The sequence below is a fragment of the Triticum aestivum genome, chromosome 6B (assembly GCF_018294505.1).
Source record: "Triticum aestivum cultivar Chinese Spring chromosome 6B, IWGSC CS RefSeq v2.1, whole genome shotgun sequence".
NCBI lineage: Eukaryota > Viridiplantae > Streptophyta > Magnoliopsida > Poales > Poaceae > Triticum > Triticum aestivum.
This window is the reverse complement of record NC_057810.1, coordinates 120839373-120862374: the sequence shown is the minus strand read 5'-3', so window position 1 is coordinate 120862374 and position 23002 is coordinate 120839373. Positions and strand designations below refer to the sequence as shown.

Here is a 23002-nt window from a genome sequence, read left to right as displayed (position 1 = left end):
TAGTGCAAGACCTTTTGTAAATGCTACAGCGTGCTATAACGGAGCTATAGCGGGCTATTTAAAATAGTGGTTCTGCTGCAGCCACCGTTGATGATTGATTCCAAGTCACTGGCTAGGGCGGCCTACTACTACATTTCATAAGCACACCATTGGGTCTAGTTTACAAATGCCAATTTCTGTTATTTTTTACCCAAAATTTGGCCGGACATAGTTGCAGCATAAGTAAGTGCACAGTTAGTTATATCTGTATCAGCGCAATGACGTGCCGCAGTCGATTCAGCGTTGTACCAAATTGGTTACTAAGATATTAGGTTGCGACTTGGATTATTTCCGCTTGGTGCTAGGAAGGATCTGTTGTTCTCTTAAATTAGCATATTGTAGTATGGGTGTTGGACTTTCTGATGCAACTTAATGTCTGTTGTTCCTTTCCCCATTCTTCAACTCTAGATTTGACGATGGATCAACCAGCTGATTTGGAAAGTATTGATATTTGCTTAATCTGAACACACGGAATTGTTATGAAGAGATGTTATTTCTCCACTAATCCAACAAAGGGGTGGTGGTGCAGTTGGCTAGCGCGTAGGTCTCATAGCTATAACGTGAGTGATCCTGAGGTCGAGAGTTCGAGCCTCTCTCACCCCACCTAAAATTGGCCTTCTGATGATGAAACGCTCCATGACAACTTGGGTCATCACACCTACATCTGAATCATTAGGTGAAATTGAGCAAATCTGAACCCGGTCTCCTTTTTTCTTTTTTTTCGAAGGCCCATGAAAGAAAACCCTAGACTCAATTTTATAGAAAATTGTTTGGACCAACGTATCTTAGCGCAAGACCTTTTGTAATCACTATAGCTTGCTATAACGGGGCTATAGCGGGATATTTAAAACAAGGTTCTGCTGCAGCCGCCATTGATGATCGATTCCAAGTCGCTGGCTAGGGTGGCCTACTACTACATTTTGTAAGCACACCATTGGGTCTAGTTTAAAAATGCCAATTTCTGTTCTTGTTTACGGAAGATTTGGCCGGACATAGTTGATGCATAAGTAAGCTCACATTTTGTTATATCTGTATCAGCACAATGATAACCGCAGTCGATTCAGCGATGTACCAAATTGGTTACTAATATATTAGGTTGCAACTTGGATTATTTCCGCTTGGTGCTAGGAAGGATCTGTTGTTATCTTGAGTTAGCATATTGTAGTATGGGTGTTGGACTTTCTGATGCAACTTAATGTCTGTAGTTCCTTTCTCCATTCTTCAACTCTAGATTTGACGATGGATGAACCAGCTGATTTGGAAAGTGTTGATCTTTGCTTAATCTGAACCGACGGAATTGTTATGAAGAGATGTTATTTCTCCACTACTCCAACAAAGGGGTGGTGGCGTAGTTGGCTAGCACGTAGGTCTCATAGCAATAAGGTGAGTGATCCTGAGGTCGAGAGTTCGAGCCCCTCTCAACCCACCTAAAATTGGTCCTGTGATGATGAAACGCTCGGTGACAACTTGGGTCGTCACACCTACATATGAATCATCAGGTGAAATTGAGCAAATCTGAACTTGGTCTCCTTTTTTTCTTTTTTTCGCAGGCCCATGAAAGAAAGCCCTAGCCTCAACTTTATATCAAATTGTTTGGACCAAAGTCTCTTAGCACTAGACCTTTTGTAAACGCTATAGCGTGCTATAATGGAGCTATAGCAGGGTCTTTAAAATAGTGGTTCTGCTGCGGCCGCCGTTGATGATTGATTCCAAGTCGCTGGCTAGGGCGGCCTACTACTACATTTAGTAAGCACACCATTGGTTCTAGTTTACAAGTGCCAATTTCTGTTCTTTTTTACGGAAGATTTGGCCGGATATAGTTGCTGAATAAGTAAGCGCACAGTTAGTAATATCTGTATCAGCGTAATGACGAGCCATAGTCACTTCAGCGCTATACCAAATTGGTTACTAAGATATTAGGTTGCGACTTGGATTATTTCCTCTTGGTGCTATGAAGGATCTGTTGTTATCTTAAGTTAGCATATTGCAGTATGGGTGTTGGACTTTCTGATGCAACTTAATGTCTGTAGTTCCTTTCCCCATTCTTCAACTCTAGATTTGACGGTGGATGAACCATCTGATTTGGAAAGTGTTCATCTTTTCTTAATTTGAACCCACGAAATTGTTATGAAGAGCTGTTATTTCTCCACTAATCCAACAAAGGGGTGGTGGCGCAGATAGCTAGCGCGTAGGTCCCATAGCTATGACGTGAGTGATCCTGAGGTCGAGAGTTCGAGCCTCTCTCACCCCACCTAAAATTGGCCTTGTGATGATGAAACGCTCGGTGACAACTTGGGTCGTCACACCTACATCTGAATCATCAGGTGAAATTGAGCAAATCTGAACCCGGTCTCCTTTTTTTCTTTTTTTCGCAGGCCCATGAAAGAAAGCCCTAGGCTCAACTTTATAGAAAATTGTTTGGACCAAAGTCTTTTAGTGCAAGACCTTTTATAAACGCTATAGTGTGCTATAACGGAGCTATAGCGGGCTATTTAAAACAGTGGTTCTGCTGCAGCCGCCGTTTATGATTGATTCCAACTCGTTAGCTAGGGCGGCCTACTACTACATTTCGTAAGCACACCATTGGGTCTAGTTTACAAATGCCAATTTCTGTTCTTTTTTACCCAAGATTTGGCCGAACATAGTTGCTACATAAGTAAGCGCACAGTTAGTTATATCTGTATCAGCGCAATGACGAGTCGTAGTCGATTCAGCATTGTACCTAATTGGTTACTAAGATATTAGGTTGCGACTTCGATTATTTCCGCTTGGTGCTAGGAAGGATCTATTGTTATCTTAAGTTAGCATATTATAGTATGGGTGTTGGACTTTCTGATGCAACTTAATGGTTGTAGTTCCTTTCTCCATTCTTCAACTCTAGATTTGACGATGGATGAACCAGCTGATTTGGAAAGTGTTGATCTTTGCTTAATCTGAACCCACGGAATTGTTATGAAGAGATGTTATTTCTCCACTAATCCAACAAAGGGGTGGTGGCATAGTTGGCTAGCGCGTAGGTCTCATAGATATAACGTGAGTGATCCTGACGTCAAGAGTTCGAGCCTCTCTCACCCCACCTAAAATTGGCCTTGTGATGATGAAACGCTTGGTGACAACTTGGGTCATCACACCTACATCTTAATCATCAGGTGAAATTGAGTAAATCTGAACCTGGTCTCCTTTTTTCTTTTTTTCGCAGGCCCGTGAAAGAAAGCCCTAGCCTCAACTTTATAGCAAATTGTTTGGACCAAAGTCTCTTAGCGCAAGACCTTTTGTAAATGCTATAGCGTGCTATAATGGAGCTATAGTGGGGTATTTAAAACAGTGGTTCTACTGCGGCCACCATTGATGATTGATTCCAAGTCGCTGGCTAGGGCGGCCTACTACTACATTTCGTAAGCACACCATTGGGTCTAGTTTACAAGTGCCAATTTTTGTTCTTGTTTTCGAAAGATTTGGCTGGACATAGTTGCTGCATAAGTAAATGCACAGTTAGTTATATCTGTATCAGCGCAATGACGAGCCACAGTCGCCTTAGCGCCGTACCAAATTGGTTACTAAGATATTAGGTTGCGACTTGGATTATTTCCGCTTGGTGCTAGGAAGGATCTGTTGTTATCTTAAGTTAGCATATTGTAGTATGGGTGTTGGCCTTTCTGATGCAACTTAATGTCTGTAGTTCCTTTCTCCATTCTTCAACTCTAGATTTGACGATGGATGAACCAGCTGGTTTGGAAAGTGTTGATCTTTGCTTAATCTGAACCCACAGAATTGTTATGAAGAGATGTTATTTCTCCACTAATCCAAAAAAGGGGTGGTGGCGCTATTGGCTAGCGCATAGGTCTCATAGCTATGACCTGAGTGATCCCGTGGTCGAGAGTTCGAGCCTCTCTCACCCCACCTAAAATTGACCTTATGATGACGATACGCTCGGCGACAACTTGGGTCGTCACACCTACATCTGAATCATCAGGTGAAATTGAGAAAATCTGAACCTGGTCTCCTTTTTTTCTTTTTTTTTGCAGGCCCTTGAAAGAAAGCCCTAGCCTCAAATTTATAGAAAATTGTTTGGACCAAAGTGTTTTAGTGCAAGACCTTTTGTAAACGCTATAGCGTGCTATAATGGAGCTATAGCGGGCTATTTAAATAGTGGTTCTACTGCAGCCGCCGTTGATGATTGATTCCAAGTCGCTGGCTAGGGCGGCCTACTACTACATTTCGTAAGCACGCCATTGGGTCTAGTTTACAAATGCCAATTTATGTTCTTTTACACCCATGATTTGGCCGGACATAGTTGCTGCATAAGTAATCGCACATTTAGTTATATCTGTATCAGCGCAATGACGAGCCGCAGTCACTTCAGCGTTGTACCAAATTGGTTACTAAGATATTAGGGTGCGACTTCGATTATTTCAGCTTGGTGCTAGGAAGGATCTGTTGTTATCTTAAGTTAGCATATTGTAGTATGGGTGTTGGACTTTCTGATGCAACTTAATGTCTATAGTTCCTTTCTCCATTCTTCAACTCTAGATTTGACGATGGATGAACCAGCTGATTTGGAAAGTATTGATATTTGCCTGATCTGAACTCACGGAATTGTTATGAAGAGATGTTATTTCTCCACTAATCCAACAAAGGGGTGGTGGCGCAGTTGGCTAGCGCGTAGGTCTGATAGCTATAACGTGAGTGATCCTAAGGTCGAGAGTTCGAGCCTCTCTCACCCCACCTAAAATTGGCCTTGTGATGATGAAACGCGGCGTGACAACTTGGGTAGTCACACCTACATCTGAATCATCAGGTGAAATTGAGCAAATCTGAAACCGGTCACCTTTTTTTCTTTTTTTCGAAGGCCCATGAAAGAAAACCCTATCCTCAACTTTATAGAAAATGGTTTGGACCAACGTCTCTTAGCGCAAGACCTTTTGTAAATGCTATAGCGTGCTATAACGGAGCTATAGCGGGCTATTTAAAACAGTGGTTCTGCTGCAGCCGCCATGATGATCGATTCCAAGTCACTGGCTAGGGCGGCGTACTACTACATTTCGTAAGCACACCATTGGGTCTAGTTTACAAATTCCAATTTCTGTTCTTTTTTACCCAAGATGTGGCCGGACATAGTTGCTGCATAAGTAAGCGCACAATTAGTTATATTTGTATCAGCACAATGATGAGCCGCAGTCGATTCAGCGTTGTACCAAATTGGTTACTAAGATATTAGGTTGTGACTTGGATTATTTCCACTTGGTGCTAGGAAGGATCTATTGTTATCTTAAGTTAGCATATTGTAGTATGGGTGTTGGACTTTCTGATGCAACTTAATGTCTGTAGTTCCTTTCTCCATTCTTCAACTCTAGATTCGACGATAGATGAACCAGCTGATTTGGAAAGTGTTGATCTTTGCTTAATCTGAACCCACGGAATTGTTATGAAGAGATGTTATTTCTCCACTAATCCAACAAAGGGGTGGTGGCGTAGTTGGCTAGTGTGTAGGTCTCATAGATATAACATGAGTGATCCTGACGTCAAGAGTTCGAGCCTCTCTCACCCCACCTAAAATTGGCCTTGTGATGATGAAACGCTCGGTGACAACTTGGGTCATCACACCTACATCTTAATCATCAGGTGAAATTGAGTAAATCTGAACCTGGTCTCCTTTTTTTCTTTTTTTCGCAGGCCCATGAAAGAAAGCCCTATCCTCAACTTTATAGCAAATTGTTTGGACCAAAGTCTCTTAGTGCAAGACCTTTTGTAAATGCTATAGCGTGCTATAATGGACCTATAGTGGGGTATTTAAAATAGTGCTTCTGCTGCGGCCGCCATTGATGATTGATTCCAAGTCACTGGCTAGTGCGGCCAACTACTACATTTCGTAAGCACACCGTTGGTTCTAGTTTACAAGTGCCAATTTTTGTTCTTGTTTACGGAAGATTTGGCTGGACATAGTTGCTGCATAAGTAAACGCATAGTTAGTTATATATGTATCAGCACAATGACGAGCCACAGTCGCTTTAGCACCGTGCCAAATTGGTTACTAAGATATTAGGTTGCGACTTGGACTATTTCCGCTTGGTGCTAGGAAGGATCTGTTGTTATCTTAAGTTAGCATATTGTAGTATGGGTGTTGGACTTTCTGATGGAACTTAATGTTTGTAGTTCCTTTCTCCATTCTTCAACTCTAGATTTGACGATGGATGAACCAGCTGGTTTGGAAAGTGTTGATCTTTGCTTAATCTGAACACACGGAATTGTTATGAAGAGATGTTATTTCTCCACTAATCCAAAAAAGGGGTGGTGGCGCTGTTGGCTAGCGCATAGGTCTCATAGCTATGACCCAAGTGATCTCGTGGTCGAGAGTTCGAGCCTCTCTCACACCACCTAAAATTGGCCTTGTGATGATGAAATGCTCGGTGATAACTTGGGTCGTCACACCTACATCTGAATCATCAGGTGAAATTGAGAAAATCTGAACCCGGTCTCCTTTTTTTCTTTTTTTGAAGGCCCATGAAAGAAAGCCCTAGCCTCAACTTTATAGAAAATTGTTTGGACCAAAGTCTTTTAGTGCAAGACCTTTTGTAAACGCTACAGCGTGCTATAACGGAGCTATAGCGGGCTATTTAAAATAGTGGTTCTGCTGCAGCCACCGTTGATGATTGATTCCAAGTCACTGGCTAGGGCGGCCTACTACTACATTTCATAAGCACACCATTGGGTCTAGTTTACAAATGCCAATTTCTGTTATTTTTTACCCAAAATTTGGCCGGACATAGTTGCAGCATAAGTAAGCGCACAGTTAGTTATATCTGTATCAGCGCAATGACGTGCCGCAGTCGATTCAGCGTTGTACCAAATTGGTTACTAAGATATTAGGTTGCGACTTCGATTATTTCCGCTTGGTGCTAGGAAGGATCTGTTGTTATCTTAAGTAAGCATATTGCAGTATGGGTGTTGGACTTTCTGATGCAACTTAATGTCTCTAGTTCCTTTCTCCATTCTTCAACTCTAGATTCGACGATGGATGAACCAGCTGATTTGGAAAGTGTTGATATTTGCTTAACTTGAACCCACAGAATTGTTATGAAGAGATGTTATTTCTCCACTAATCCAACAAAGGGGTGGTGGCGTAGTTGGCTAGCGCGTAGGTCTCATAGCTATAATGTGAGTGATCCTAAGGTCGAGAGTTTGAGCCTCTATCACCCCACCTAAAATTGGCCTTGTGATGATGAAACGCTCCGTGACAACTTGGGTCGTCACACCTACATCTGAATCATCAGGTGAAATTGAGCAAATCTGAACCCAGTCTCCTTTTTTTCTTTTTTTCGAAGGCCCGTGAAAGAAAACCCTTGCCTCAACTTTATAGCAAATTGTTTGGACCAACGTCTCTTAGCGCAAGACCTTTTGTAAATGTTATAGCGTGCTATAACGGAGCTATAGCGGGCTATTTAAAACAGCGGTTCTGCTGCAGCCGCCATTGATGATCGATTCGAAGTCGCTCGCTAGGGCGGCCTACTACTACATTTCGTAAGCACACCATTGGGTCTAGTTTACAAATTCCAGTTTCTGTTCTTTTTTACCCAAGATTTGGCCGGACATAGTTGCTGCATAAGTAAGCGCACAATTAGTTATATCGGTATGAGCACAATGACGAGCCGCAGTCGACTCAGCGCTGTACCAAATTGGTTACTAAGATATTAGGTTGCGACTTGGATTATTTCTGCTTGGTGCTAGGAAGGATCTGTTGTTATCTTAAGTTGGCATATTGTAGTATGGGTGTTGGACTTTCTGATGCAACTTAATGTCTCTAGTTCCTTTCTCCATTCTTCAACTCTAGATTTGACGATGGATGAACCAACTGATTTGGAAAGTGTTGATCTTTGCTTAATCTGAACCCACGGAATTGTTATGAAGAGATGTTATTTCTCCACTAATCCAAAAAAGGGGTGGTGGCGTTGTTGGCTAGCGCGTAGGTCTCATACCTATGACCTGAGTGATCCTGAGGTCGAAAGTTTGAGCCTCTCTCACCCCACCTAAAATTGGCCTTGTGATGACGAAACACTCGGTGATAACTTGGATCGTCACACCTACATCTGAATCATCGGGTGAAACTGAGAAAATCTGAACCCGGTCTCCTTTTTTTCTTTTTTTTTGCAGGCCCATGAAAGAAAGCCCTAGCCTCAACTTTATAGAAAAGTGTTTGGACCAAAGTCTTTTAGTGCAAGACCTTTTATAAACGCTATAGCGTGCTATAACAGAGCTATATCGGGCTATTTAAAACAGTGGTTCTCCTGCAGCCGCCGTTGATGATTGATTCCATGTCGCTGGCTAGGGCAGCCTACTAATACATTTCGTAAGCACACCATTGGGTCTAGTTTACAAATGCCAATTTCTGTTCTTTTTTACCCAAGATTTGGCCGGACATAGTTGCTGCATATGTAAGCGCATAGTTAGTTATATCTATATCAGCGCAATGACGTGTCGTAGTCGATTCAGCGTTGTACCAAATTAGTTACTAAGATATTAGGTTGCGACTTCGATTATTTCCGTTTGGTGCTCGGAAGGATCTGTTGTTATCTTAAGTTAGCATATTGTAGTATGAGTGTTGGACTTTCTGATCCAACTTAATGTCTGTAGTTCCTTTCTCCATTCTTCAACTCTAGATTTGACGATGGATGAACCAGCTGATTTGGAAAGTGTTGGTATTTGCTTAATCTGAACCCACGGAATTGTTATGAAGAGATGTTATTTCTCCACTAATCCAACAAAGGGCTGGTGGCGTAGTTGGCTAGCGCATAGGTCTCATAGCTATAATGTTAGTGATCCTGGGGTCGAGAGTTCGAGCCTCTCTCACCTCACCTAAAATTGGCCTTGTGATGATGAAACACTCCGTGACAACTTGGGTCGTCACACCTACATCTGAATCATCAGGTGAAATTGAGCAAATCTGAACCCAGTCTCCTTTTTTTATTTTTTTCAAAGGCCCATGAAAGAAAACCCTAGCCTCAACTTTAAAGCAAATTGTTTGGACCAACGTCTCTTAGCGCAAGACCTTTTGTAAACGCTATATCGTGCTATAACGGAGCTATAGCGGGCTATTTAAAACAGCGGTTCTGCTGCAGCCGCCATTGATGATCGATTCCAAGTCGCTGGCTAGGGCAGCCTACCACTACATTTCGTAAGCACACCATTGGGTCTAGTTTACAAATTCCAATTTGTGTTCTTTTTTACCCAAGATTTTGTCGGACATAGTTTCTGCATAAGTAAGCGCACAGTTAGTTATATCTGTATCAGCACAATGACGAGCCACAGTCAATTCAGCGTTGTACCAAATTGGTTACTAAGATATTAGGTTGCGACTTGGATTATTTCCACTTGGTGCTAGGAAGGATCTGTTGTTATCTTAAGTTAGCATATTGTAGTATGGGTGTTGGACTTTCTGATGCAACTTAATTTCTGTAGTTCCTTTCTCCATTCTTCAACTCTAGATTCGACGATGGATGAACCAGCTGATTTGGAAAGTGTTGATCTTTGCTTAATATGAACCCACGGAATAGTTATGAAGAGATGTTATTTCTCCACTAATCCAACAAAGGGGTGGTGGCGTGGTTGGCTAGTGTGTAGGTCTCATAGATATAACGTGAGTGATCCTGACGTCAAGAGTTCGAGCCTCTCTCACCCCACCTAAAATTGGCCTTGTGATTATGAAACGCTCGGTGACAACTTGGGTCATCACACCTACATCTTAATCATCAGGTGAAATTGAGTAAATCTGAACCTGGTCTCCTTTTTTTCTTTTTTCGCAGGCCCATGAAAGAAAGCCCTATCCTCAACTTTATAGCAAATTGTTTGGACCAAAGTCTCTTAGCGCAAGACCTTTTGTAAATGCTATAGCGTGCTATAATGGAGCTATAGTGGGGTATTTAAAACAATGGGTCTGCTGCGGCCGCCATTGAGGATTGATTCCATGTCACTGGCTAGGGCGGCCTACTACTACATTTTGTAAGCACACCATTGGTTCTAGTTTACAAGTGCCAATTATTGTTCTTGTTTACGGAAGATTTGGCCGGACATAGTTGCTGCACAAGTAAGCACACAGTTAGTTATATCTGTATCAGCGCAATGACGAGCCACAGTCGCTTTAGCGCTGCACAAAATTGGTTACTAAGATATTAGGTTGCGACTTGGATTATTTCCGCTTGGTGCTAGGAAGGATCTGTTGTTATCTTAAGTTAGCATATTGTAGTATGTGTGTTGGACTTTCTGATGCAACTTAATGTCTGTAGTTCCTTTCTCCATTCTTCAACTCTAGATTTGACGATGGATGAACCAGCTGATTTGGAAAGTGTCGATCTTTGCTTAATCTGAACCCACGGAATTGTTATGAAGAGATGTTATTTCCCCACTAATCCAAAAAAGGGGTGGTGGCGCTGTTGGCTAGCGCGTAGGGCTCATAGCTATGACCTGAGTGATCCTGAGGTCGAGAGTTCGAGCCTCTCTCACCCCACCTAAAATTGGCCTTGTGATGATGAAACGCTCGGTGACAACTTGGGTCATCACACCTACATCTGAATCATCAGGTGAAATTGAGCAAATCTGAACCCGGTCTCCAATTTTTCTTTTTTTCGCTGGCCCATGAAAGAAAGCCCTAGCCTCAACTTTATAGCAAATTGTTTGGACCAAAGTATCTTAGTGCAAGACCTTTTGTAAACGCTATAGCGTGTTATAACGGAGCTATAGCGGGCTATTTAAAATAGTGGTACTGCTGCAGCTGCCGTTGATGATTGATTCCAAGTCGCTGGCTAGGGTGGCCTATTACTACATTTCGTAAGCACACCATTGGTTCTAGTTTACGAGTGCCAATTTTTGTTCTTGTTTACGGAAGATATGGCCGAACATAGTTGTTGCATAACTAAGCGCACAGTTAGTTATATCTGTATCAGCGCAATGACGAGCCGCAATCACTTCAGCATTGATTCAAATTGGTTACTAAGATATTAAGTTGCAACTTGGATTATTTCCGCTCGCTGCTAGGAAGGATATGTTGTTATCTTAAGTTAGCATATTGTAGTATGGGTGTTGGACTTTCTGATGCAACTTAATGTCTGTAGTTCCTTTCTCCATTCTTCAACTCTAGATTTGATGATGGATGAACCAGCTGATTTGGAAAGTGTTGATCTTTGCTTAATTTGAACCCACAGAATTGTTATGAAGAGATGTTATTTCTCCACTAATCCAACAAAGAGGTGGTGGCGCAGTTGGCTAGCGTGTAGGTCTCATAGCTATAACGTGAGTGATCCTGAGGTCGAGAGTTCGAGCCTCTCTCACCCCACCTAAAATTGGCCTTGTGATGATGAAACGCCCGGTGACAACTTGGGTCGTCACACCAACATCTGAATCATCAGGTGAAATTGAGCAAATCTGAACCCGGTCTCCTTTTTTATTTTTTTCGCAGGCCCACGAAAGAAAACCCTAGCCTCAACTTTATAGCAAATTGTTTAGACCATAGTCTCTTACTGCAAGACCTTTTGTAAACACTATAGCGTGTAATACGTCTCCAACTTATCTATAATTTTTTATTGTTCCATGCTATTATATTACCCCTTTTGGATGTTTATGGGCTTTATTCTACACATTTATATCATTTTTTGGACTAACCTACTAACCGGAGACCCAGCCCGTATTGTTGTTTTTTTGCCTATTCGAGTATTTCGAAGAAAAGGAATATCAAACGGAGTCCAAATGGAATGAAACCTTCGGGAGTGTTATTTTTGGAACAAATCTGATCCGGAGAGCCTGGAGTGCAAGTCAAGAAAGCTCCGAGGGCCCCATGAGATAGGAGGGCGCAACCCCCTGTCTCGTGGGCCCCTCGGGCGTCCACCGACGTACTTCTTCCTCCTATATATATCCACGGACCCCGAAAACATCCAGGAGCACCACGAAACACAATTTCCACTGCCGTAACCTTCTGTATCCGCGAGATTCCATCATGGAGCCTTCGCCGGCACTCTGCCGGAGGGGGAATCGACCATGGAGGGCTTCTACATCAACACCATAGCCTCTCCGATGAGTTATGAGTAGTTTACCCCAGACCTACGGGTCCATAGTTATTAGCTAGATGGCTTCTTCTCTCTTTTTGGATCTCAATACAGTGTTCTCCCCCTCACTTGTGGAGATCTATTCGATGTAATTTCTTTTTGCGGTGTGTTTGTTGAGATCCGATGAATTGTGGGTTTATGATCAAGTTTATCTATGAATAATATTTGAATCTTCTCTGAATTCTTTTATGTATGATTGAGTTATACTTGCAAGTCTCTTTGAATTATCAGTTTGGTTTGGCCTACTAGATTGATCTTTCTTGCCATGGGAGAAGTGTTTAGCTTTGGGTTCAATCTTGCGGTGATCTTACCCAGTGACAGAAAGGGTTGCAAGACACGTATTGTATTGTTGCCATCGAGGATAACAAGATGGGGTTTATATCATATTGCATCTGTTTATCCCTCTACATCATGTCATCTTGCTTAATGCGTTACTCTGTTCTTATGAACTTAATACTCTAGATGCACGCAGGAGTCGGTCGATGTGTGGAGTAATAGTAGTAGATGCAGGCAGGAGTCGGTCTACTTGTTATGGACGTGATGCCTATATACATGATCATGCCTAGATAATCTCATAACTATGCGCTTTTCTATCAATTGCTCGATAGTAATTTGTTCACCCACCGTAATACTTATGCTATCTCGAGAGAAGCCTCTAGTGAAACCTATGGCCCCCGGGTCTATCTCTTATCATATTTGCTTTCAATCTACTTTATTTGCATCTTTAGTTTTTGCATCTATCTTATAAAATACCAAAAATATTATTATCTCTCTATCAGATCTCACTTTTCGCGAGCGGCCGTGAAGGGATTGACAACCCCTTTATTGCGTTGGTTGCGAGTTCTCAGTTTGTTTGTGTAGGTGCGTGGGACTTTTGAGGAGCCTCCTACTGGATTGATACCTTGGTTCTCAAAACTGAGGGAAATACTTACGCTACACTTTGCTGCATCACCCTCTCCTCTTCGGGGAAAACCAACGCTAGCTCAAGACGTAGCAAGAAGGATTTCTGGCGCCGTTGCTGGGGAGGTCTTCGCTCAAGTCAAGACATACCAAGTACCCATCACAAACCCATCTCCCTCGCATTTACATTTTTTGCCTCTCGTTTTCCTCTCCCCCACTTCACCCTTGTCGTTTTATTCGCCCTCTCTTTCCCAAACGCCTCCTCTCTTTTCGCTTGCCTTCTTTTGTGTGCTTGTTTGCTTGTTTGACCTTATGGCCGCGCCTAAGGGTCCTGAACACCTTCTCAGAAGGATGGATGAGATTGAATCAAATACTAGAAGCTTTATGAATTTGCAATTTGAGCATAATAATTTCTTTAGAAAAGAGCTTAAGGAACAGAAAAGTTGTTTGGGGTTTATGAACAAAGAGCTTGATGATATGAATAAAGAATTATATGGTGTTAACGCTCAAATTACCCGGCTTGAAAATGCTATAGCCAAAATTTCTGATAAGCAAGCCACCTTAGTCAATAAGATGGCCGCTAAACCAGAAAAATTACGTGAAAATAACAATGAGGATCTTAAAGTTATTGATGCGTCTCCGATTAGATCTATGTTTTGCAAGATGAATTTTGATGATTATGGGAGTGATGATGAATCCACTTTGCCTAGAAGGTGTCCCAAAAATTCGGAATCTTTAGATCTTGATGTTAAATTTGGTAAAAGAGAGATTGGAGAATCCTCAACTTCTAATAATTGAACCTACTATCTCGGATTTCAAGGAATTTGATTATGATAATTGCTCTTTAAAAGGTTGTATTTCCTTGTTGCAATCCGTTGTTAATTCTCCTCATGCTTATAGTCAAAATAAAGCTTTTACCAAACATATCGTTGATGCCTTGTTGCAATCTTATGATGAAAAACTTAATTTGGAAGTTTCTATACCTAGAAAACTTAATGATGAGTGGGAACCTACTATAAACATTAGAATTAAATATTATGAGTGTTTTGCTTTGTGTGATTTGGGTGCTAGTGTTTCCACGATTCCGAAAACTTTATGTGATATTCTAGGTTTCCATGATCTTGATGATTGCTCTTTAAATTTGCACCTTGCGGATTCCACCATTAAAAAGCCTATGGGAAGGATCAATGATGTTCTTATTGTTGCAAATAGAAATTTGGTGCCCGTAGATTTTATCGTTCTTGATATAGATTGCAATCTTTCTTGCCCTATTATTCTTGGTAGACCTTTCCTTAGAATGATTGGTGCGATTATTGATATGAAGGAAGGGAACATTAGATTCCAATTTCCTTTAAAGAAAGGAATGGAGCACTTTCCAAGAAATAAAGTCAAATTACCTTATGAATCTATCATGCGTGCTACTTATGAATCTAGTGCCAAAGATGGCACTCGTTAGATCTATCTTCGCTTTTATGCCTAGCTACGGGCGTTAAACGGTAGCGCTAGTTGGGAGGCAACCCAATTTTTCTTTATGTTTTTTGTTTTTGCTCATGTTTAGGAATAAATCTTGCATCTACTCTCTGTTTAGATGTGTTTTTATCTTTTAATTTGTGTTTGTGCCAAGTAGAACCTATAGGATAACCTACGATGATAGTTGATTTGATTCTGCTGAAAAACAGAAACTTTGCACTCACGAGCAAAAATTCAATAAATCACAGAAACGTGCTTTTGCATTGATTCTTTTTTATGCTGATCAATATACAAATTTTCCAGTACTTCCTATTTTGGTAGGATTTTTAGAGTAGCAGAAGTTTGCGTTAGTTACAGATTGCTACAGACTGTTCTGTTTTTGACAGATTCTGTTTTTTGTGTGTTGTTTGCTTATTTCAATGCATCTATGGCTAGTAAATTAGTTTATAAACCATAAGGAAGTTGGAATACAGTAGGTTTAACACCAAAATAAATAAAGAATGAGTTCATTGCAGTACCTTATGTGGTGGTTTTGTTTTCTTTCACTAACGGGGCTTATAAGATTTCCTGTTGAGTTTTGTGTTGTGAAGTTTTCAAGTTTTGGGTAAAGCTTTATGGACTATGGAATAAAGGGTGGCAAGAGCCTAAGCTTGGGGATGCCCATGGCACCCCAAGATATTCAAGAATATCCAAAAGCCTAAGCTTGGGGATGCCCCGGGAAGGCATCCCCTCTTTCGTCTTCGTTCATTGGTAACTTTACTTGGAGCTATATTTTTATTCGCCACATGATATGTGTTTTGCTTGGAGCATCGTGTATTATATTATTCTTTGCTTTTTAGTTTACCACAATCATCCTTGTTGTAAACACCTTTTGGGATAAGCCTATTTGATTAGAATTTGCTAGAATACTCTATGTGCTTCACTTATATCTTTTGAGCTTGATAGTTTTTGCTCTAGTGCTTCACTTATATCTTTTAGAGCACGATGGTGGTGTCTTAATTTTGAAGAAATTACTAGTCTCTCATGCTTCACTTATATAATTTTGAGAGTCTTTTAGAACCAGCATGGTATTTGCTAAGGTTACAAAGTTGGTCCTAGAATGATGAGCATCCAAGTTGGGTATAATAAAAACTATCATAGGAAGTGAATTGGATGCTATGATCAACTTGATACTTGATAATTGTTTTGAGATATGGAGGTAGTGATATTAAATTCATGCTAGTTGGGTGATTATGAATTTAAAGAATACTTGTGTTGAAGTTTGTGATTCCCATAGCATGCACGTATGGTGAACCGCTTTGTGATGAAGTTGGAGCACAATTTTATATATCGATTGTCTTCCGTATGAGTGGTGGTCGGGGACGAGCGATGGCCTTTTCCTACCAATCTATCCCGCTAGGAGCATGCGCGTAGTACTTTGGTTTTTGATGACTTCTAAATTTTTGCAACAAGTATATGAGTTCTTTTGATTAATGTTGAGTCCATGAATTATACGCACCCTTTCACCCTTCCACCATTGCTAGCCTCTTTTGTACCGCGCAACTTTCACCGGTATCATAAACCCTTTATTTACCTTCCTCAAAACAGCCACCATACCTACCTATTATGGCATTTCCATAGCCATTCCGAGATATATTTCCATGCAACTTTCCACCGTTCCATTCATATGACACACATTACTTTTGTCATATTGCTCTTTGCATGATCATGTAGTTGACATCGTATTTTTGGCAAGGCCACCTTCATAATTTTCATACATGTCGCACTTGATTCATTGCATATCCCGGTACACCGCCGGAGGCATTCATATAGAGTCATATCTTGTTCTAGCTTTGAGTTGTAAATCCATAAAAGTGTGATGATCTTCATTATTAGAGCATTGTCCTCGTGAGGAAAGGATGATGAAGGCTATGATTCCCCCATAAGTCGGGATGAGACTTCAGACTTTACAAAAAGAAAAGGGGAAAGAAAAAAAAGGCTAAAAAGAAAAAAAAAGGCCAAAGAAAAAAAAGAAAAAAAGAAAGAAAAAAATTAAAATGAGAGAAAAAGAGAGAAGGGACAATGCTACTATCTCTTTTTCCACACTTGTGCTTCAAAATAGCACCATGATCTTCATGATAGAGAAGTCTCATATGTTGTCACTTTCATATACTAGGGGAAATTTTTCATTATAGAACTTGGCTTGTATATTCCAATGATGGGCTTCCTCAAAAGTGCCCTAGGTCTTCGTGAGCAAGCGAGTTGGATGCACACCCACTTAGTTTCTTTTGTTGAGCTTTCATATATTTATAGCTCTAGTGCATCTGTTGCATGGCAATCCCTACTCACTCACATTGATATCTATTAATGGGAATCTCCATAGTCCGTTGATACGCCTAGTTGATGTGAGACTATCTTCTCCTTTTTGTCTTCTCCACAACCACCATTCTATTCCACATATAGTGCTATGTCCATGGCTCACGCTCATGTATTGCGTGAAAGTTGAAAAAGTTTGAGATTATTAAAGTATGAAACAATTGCTTGGCTTGTCATCGGGGTTGTGCATGATTAAATACTTTGTGTGATGAAGATAGAGGAACAGCCAGACTATATGATTTTGTAGGGATAACTTTCTTTCGCCATGATATTTTGAGAAGACATGATTACTTTGATTAGTATGCTTGAAGTATTACTATTTCTTATGTCAATATGAACTTTTATTTTGTATTCATTTGGATCTGGACATTCATGCCACAATGAAGAAAATTACATTATGAATTATGCTAGGTAGCATTCCATATCAAAAATTCTCTTTTTATCATTTACCTACTTGAGGACGAGCAGGAATTGAGCTTGGGGATGCTTGATACGTCTCCAACGTATCTATAATTTTTGATTGTTCCATGCTATTATATTACCCCTTTTGGATGTTTATGGGCTTTATTTTACACATTTATATCATTTTTGGGACTAACCTACTAAACGGAGGCCCAGCCCGTATTGCTGTTTTTTTGCCTATTTCAGTATTTCGAAGAAAAGGAATATCAAATGGAGTCCAAACGGAATGAAACCTTCGGGAGCGTTATTTTTGGAACAAATCTGATCCGGAGAGCCTGGAGTGAAAGTCAAGAAAGCTCCGAGGGCCCCACGAGATAGGAGGGCGCCCCCTTGTAGGGCGCGCCCCTATCTCATGGGCCCCTCGGGCGTCCATCGACGTAATTCTTCCTCCTATATATATCCACGAACCCCGAAAACATCCAGGAGTACCACGAAACACAATTTCCACCGCTGTAACCTTCTGTATCTGCGAGATTCCATCTTGGAGCCTTCGTCGGCACTCTGTCGGAGGGGGAATCGACCATGGAGGGCTTCTACATCAACACCATAGCCTCTCCGATGAGTTGTGAGTGGTTTACCACAGACCTACGGGTCCATAGTTATTAGCTAGATGGCTTCTTCTCTCTTTTTAGATCTCAATACAATGTTCTCCCCCTCTCTTGTGGAGATCTATTTGATGTAATCTCTTTTTGCGGTGTGTTTGTCGAGATCCGATGAATTGTGGGTTTATGATCAAGTTTATCTATGAATAATATTTGAATCTTCTCTGAATTCTTTTATGTATGATTGAGTTATCTTTGCAAGTCTCTTCAAATTATCAGTTTGGTTTGGCCTACTAGATTGATCTTTCTTGCCATGGGAGAAGTGTTTAGCTTTGGGTTCAATCTTGCGGTGATCTTACCCAGTTACAGAAAGGGCTGCAAGACACGTATTGTATTGTTGCCATCGAGGATAACAAGATGGGGTTTATATCATATTGCATGTGTTTATCCCTCTACATCATGCCATCTTGCTTAATGCATTACTCTGTTCTTATGAACTTAATACTCTAGATGCACGCAGGAGTCGGTCGATGTGTGGAGTAATAGTAGTAGATGCAGGCAGGAGTCGATCTACTTGTTATGGACGTGATGCCTATATACATGATCATGCCTAGATAATCTCATAACTATGCGCTTTTCTATCAATTGCTCGATAGTAATTTGTTCACCCACCGTAATACTTATGCTATCTCGAGAGAAGCCTCTAGTGAAACCTATGGCCCCCGGGTCTATCTCTTATCATATTTGCTTTAAATCTACTTTATTTGCATCTTTACTTTTTGCATCTATCTTATAAAATACCAAAAATATTATTATCGCTCTATCAGATCTCACTTTTCGTGAGCGACCATGAAGGGATTGACAACCCCTTTATTGCGTTGGTTGCGAGTTCTCAGTTTGTTTGTGTAGGTGCGTGTGACTTTTGAGGAGCCTCCTACTGGATTGATACCTTGGTTCTCAAAACTGAGGGAAATACTTACGCTACACTTTGCTGCATCACCATCTCCTCTTCGGGGAAAACCAATGCTAGCTCAAGTCGTAGCAGCGTGCTATAGCGGGCTATTTAAAACAATGGTTCTGCTGCACTCGCCGTTGATGATTGATTCCAAGTCGCTGGCTAGGGTGGCCTTCTACTACATTTCGTAAGCACACCATTGGCTCTAGTTTACAAGTGCCAATTTCTGGTCTTGTTTATGGAAGATTTGGTCGGACATAGTCGCTGTATAACTAAGTGCACAGTTTGGTATATCAGTATCAGTGCAATGATGAGCCGCAGTCACTTCAGTGCTATACCAAATTGTTGGCTAGCACGTAGGTGTCATAGCTATAACGTGAGTGATCTCGAGGTCGAGAGTTGGAGCCTCTCTCACCCCACCTAAAACTGGCCTTGTGATGATGAAACGCTCGGTGACAACTTGGGTCGTCACCCCTACATCTGAATCATCAGGTGAAATTGAGCAAATCTGAACCTGGTCTCCTTTTTTTTCTTTTTTTTCGCAGGCCCATGAAAGAAAGCCCTAGCCTCAAGTTTCTAGCAAAATTTTGGACCAAAGTCTCTTAGCACAAGACCTTTTGTAATGCTATAGCGTGCTATAACGGAGTTATAGCAGGCTATTTAAAACAGTGGTTCTGCTGCAACAGCCGTTGATGATTGATTCCTAGTCGTTGGCTAGGGCGGCCTACTACTACATTTCGTAAGCACACCATTGGGTCTAGTTTACAAATGGCAAATTCTGTTCTTTTTTACAGAAGATTTGGCCGGACATAGTTGCTGCATAAGTAAGCGCACAGTTAGTTATTTCTGTATCAATGCAATAACGAGCCGCATTCCATTCAGCGCTGTACCAAATTGGTTACTACGATATTAGGCTGCGACTTGGATTATTTCCGCTTGGTGCTAGGAAGGATCTGTTGTTATCTTAAGTTAGCATATTGTAGTATGGGTGTTGGACTTTCTGATGCAACTTAATGTTTGTAGTTCCTTTCTCCATTCTTCAACTCTAAATTTGACGATGGATGAACCAGCTGATTTGGAAAGTGTTGATCTTTGCTTAATCTAAACCCACGGAATTGTTATGAAGAGATGTTATTTCTCCAATAATCCAACAAAGGGGTGGTGGCGCAGTTGGCTAGCGCGTAGGTCTCATAGCTATAACGTGAGTGATCCTGAGGTCGAGAGTTCGAGCCTCTCTCACCCCACCTAAAATTGGCCTTGTGATGATGAAATGCTCCGTGACAACTTGGGTCGTAACACCTACATCTGAATCATCAGGTGAAATTGAGAAAATCTGAACCCGGTCTCATTTTTTTCTTTTTATCGAAGGCCCGTGAAAGAAAGCCCTAGCATCAAATTTATAGCAAATTTTTTGGACCAAAGTCTCTTAGCACAAGACCTTTTGTAAACGCTATAGCGTGCTATAACGGAGCTATAGCGGGCTAATTAAAACAGCGGTTCTGCTGCAGCCGCCATTGATGATCGATTCCAAGTCGCTGGCTAGGGTGGCCTACTACTACATTTCGTAAGCACATCATTGGGTCTAGTTTACAAATGCCAATTTCTATTCTTGTTTACGGAAGATTTGGCCGGACATAGTTGCTGCATAAGTAAGCGCATAGTTAGTTATATCTGTATCAGCACAATGACGAGCCGCAGTCGATTCAGTGTTGTACCAAATTGGTTACTAAGATATTAGGTTGCGACTTGGATTATTTCCGCTTGGTGCTAGGAAGGATCTGTTGTTATCTTAAGTTAGCATATTGTAGTACGGGTGTTGGACTTTCTGATGCAACTTAATGTATGTAGTTCCTTTCTCCATTCTTCAACTCTAGATTTGACAATGGATGAACGAGCTGATTTGGAAAGTGTTGATCTTTGCTTAATTTGAACCCACGGAATTGTTATGAAGAGATGTTATTTCTCCACTAATCCACCAAAGGGGTGGTGGCGTAGTTGGCTAGCGCGCAGGTCGCATAGCTATAATGTGAGTGATCCTGAGGTCGAGAGTTCTAACCTCTCTCACCCCACCTAAAATAGGCCTTGTGATGATTGTCGGTGTCAAATCCGGTGGATCTCGGGTAGGGGATCCCAAGTTGTGCGTCTTAGGATCAATGGTAACATGAACATGAGATTTTACCCAGCCTAGGGCTCTCTTGATGAGATAATACCCTACCTGTTGCTTGATTGACTATAATGAGTATAGGGGTTACAAGAGTTGATCTACCTCGAGATCATATGTTGTGGTCTAAACCCTGGAGGTATGATGAGTAATGTCATAATCTATCGACTAGCCTGGGCTCGGTTTATATAACGTACCAGAGGCCTAGGATAACAAGAGTCCTAGCCGAATACGCCAGTGGGGAGGAGTCCTTGTCTTGATCACCAAGTATTGTGGAATCTTCCTTGTATGCGGCAACTGTCCGAACTGGCCCATGAGTATACGGCCATGGGGGTCCTCGACCCAATCTAACTGATCGGGAGACGACGTGGTGAGTACCCCCTAGTCCAGGACACCGTCAATAGCCCCCTGAACCGGTCTTCAAGTTGAGGACGCTCCTCGATTCTTCCGAATTGTTCTTCATCTTCAGTCGTCGGTCTTGAAAACTGGTTCAACAAATCTTCTCATCTTCGATCTTGAGGATCGCGAAGTAAATCCGAAGAGTTTACATGTCGGGTATTCGAGGAGCCCCTTTAAGTTTCTGGCCTTTATCAATGCCTTGTTATTACTATGCCACACCCCGGGTTTGAAGTTGTTCCCGGGCGGCAGTGTCCTCTTGTGTCCGAGCTCCAACGCCGAACTAAATTCGAGGTGTCTTTTGCAGCTGAGCACCAACAACGGACTGCTTCCAAGCTCCAACACCGGAATGTATCCGAGCTCCAACGTCGGACTGTGTCCAGGCTCCAACGCCGGACTATATCCGAGCTCCAACACCGTATTATATCCGAGGTGTCATAGATCACCTTGGTTCAAAAAAGTTGAAATAGTTTAGCTAAGATTAATACCGGAAATGCCCTCTAAGGAGCCAGCCACTGGCGCCCGAGCTTTATGTCGGACTGCTTCTGGGGTGGTGCACCACCTTGGCCACGAGTTGATTTTTATGAATTTAATTCTGAATTGTGCAATGTAATCTCTGACAAGATGTATAGCCAGTATATGTATATCAGTAACCCTTAAGGTGCGTATTGGCCTAATATCCGGGATGCACCTGAAGGAAAAAATCAAACCGCTGACCCTAGTAGCCGTGAGACTCAGGTCGATGCGTAAAATTAGCCTAAGGATCAATTCCCAGCTCGGTAGCATACTTAGGAATTAAAATGCGGTGTGCGAAGTCCTCGAGACTCAGGTTGGGTGCGGCCGACCAAACTGAGGATAATAATCTCCTCGAAAACTATATTGCACTTTAAATTTTCTGCATTGGATTGTCAATGCAGTAGCCCCCGAGACACTGGTCGGGTGGCGACACCAGATCAGGGGATCGATGTACCCCTTTAATATTTGTAAATAATAAGCATGAAGCCCAGTAGCCCCCGAGCCTTAATGTGGGCACAGGTGGCCGAATTAAGGATCGATATCTAGAGTAAAATCACAAATTATGTGTAATGATTCTATGTATCCAAGTACTTTTCATCATCAATACTCGGATGCGCATTGTACAAAACTTTGTCGACCGGCCATCGACTTCAACCTCCTCGGCCAGTAGCCGGGGAGTGTTTGTCCCACTTTATAAAGCCTTTATGAGGGCAAAGATTGTTGGGGAACGTTGCAGAAAATTAAAAATTTTCCTACGGTTTCACCAAGATCCATCTATGAGTTCATCTAAGCAACGAGTCAAGGGGAAGAGTTTGCATCTACATACCACTTGTAGATCGAGTGCGGAAGCGTTCAAGGGGATGGTGATGATGGGGTCGTACTCGTCGTGATTCGGATCACCGATGACCAAGTGCTGAACGGACAGCACCTCCGCGTTCAACACACGTACGGGACGGTCGACGTCTCCTCGGTCTTGATCCAGCAAGGAGGAAGGAGAGGTTGAGGAAGGCAGCTCCAAGGGCAGCACGACGGCGTGGTGCAGTTGGTGCAGCAGTATTCCGACAGAGCTTCGCCGAGCACGTACGGAGGAGGAGAGGTGTTGGGGAGGGGAGGGGCT

At 41.9% G+C, this 23002-nt stretch overlaps 2 non-coding genes across 2 annotated transcripts; both read left to right on the top strand.

Annotated features, from left to right (window-relative positions):
* Positions 1-4675: 4675 nt before the first annotated feature.
* TRNAI-GAU (transfer RNA isoleucine (anticodon GAU)) lies at positions 4676-4764 on the top strand. Its single transcript is given in 2 exon segments — positions 4676-4713; positions 4729-4764. It is a non-coding gene; the product is annotated as a tRNA-Ile (tRNA).
* A 15203-nt stretch (positions 4765-19967) lies between these two features.
* TRNAM-CAU (transfer RNA methionine (anticodon CAU)) lies at positions 19968-20056 on the top strand. Its single transcript is given in 2 exon segments — positions 19968-20005; positions 20021-20056. It is a non-coding gene; the product is annotated as a tRNA-Met (tRNA).
* The last annotated feature ends 2946 nt before the right edge of the window (positions 20057-23002 follow it).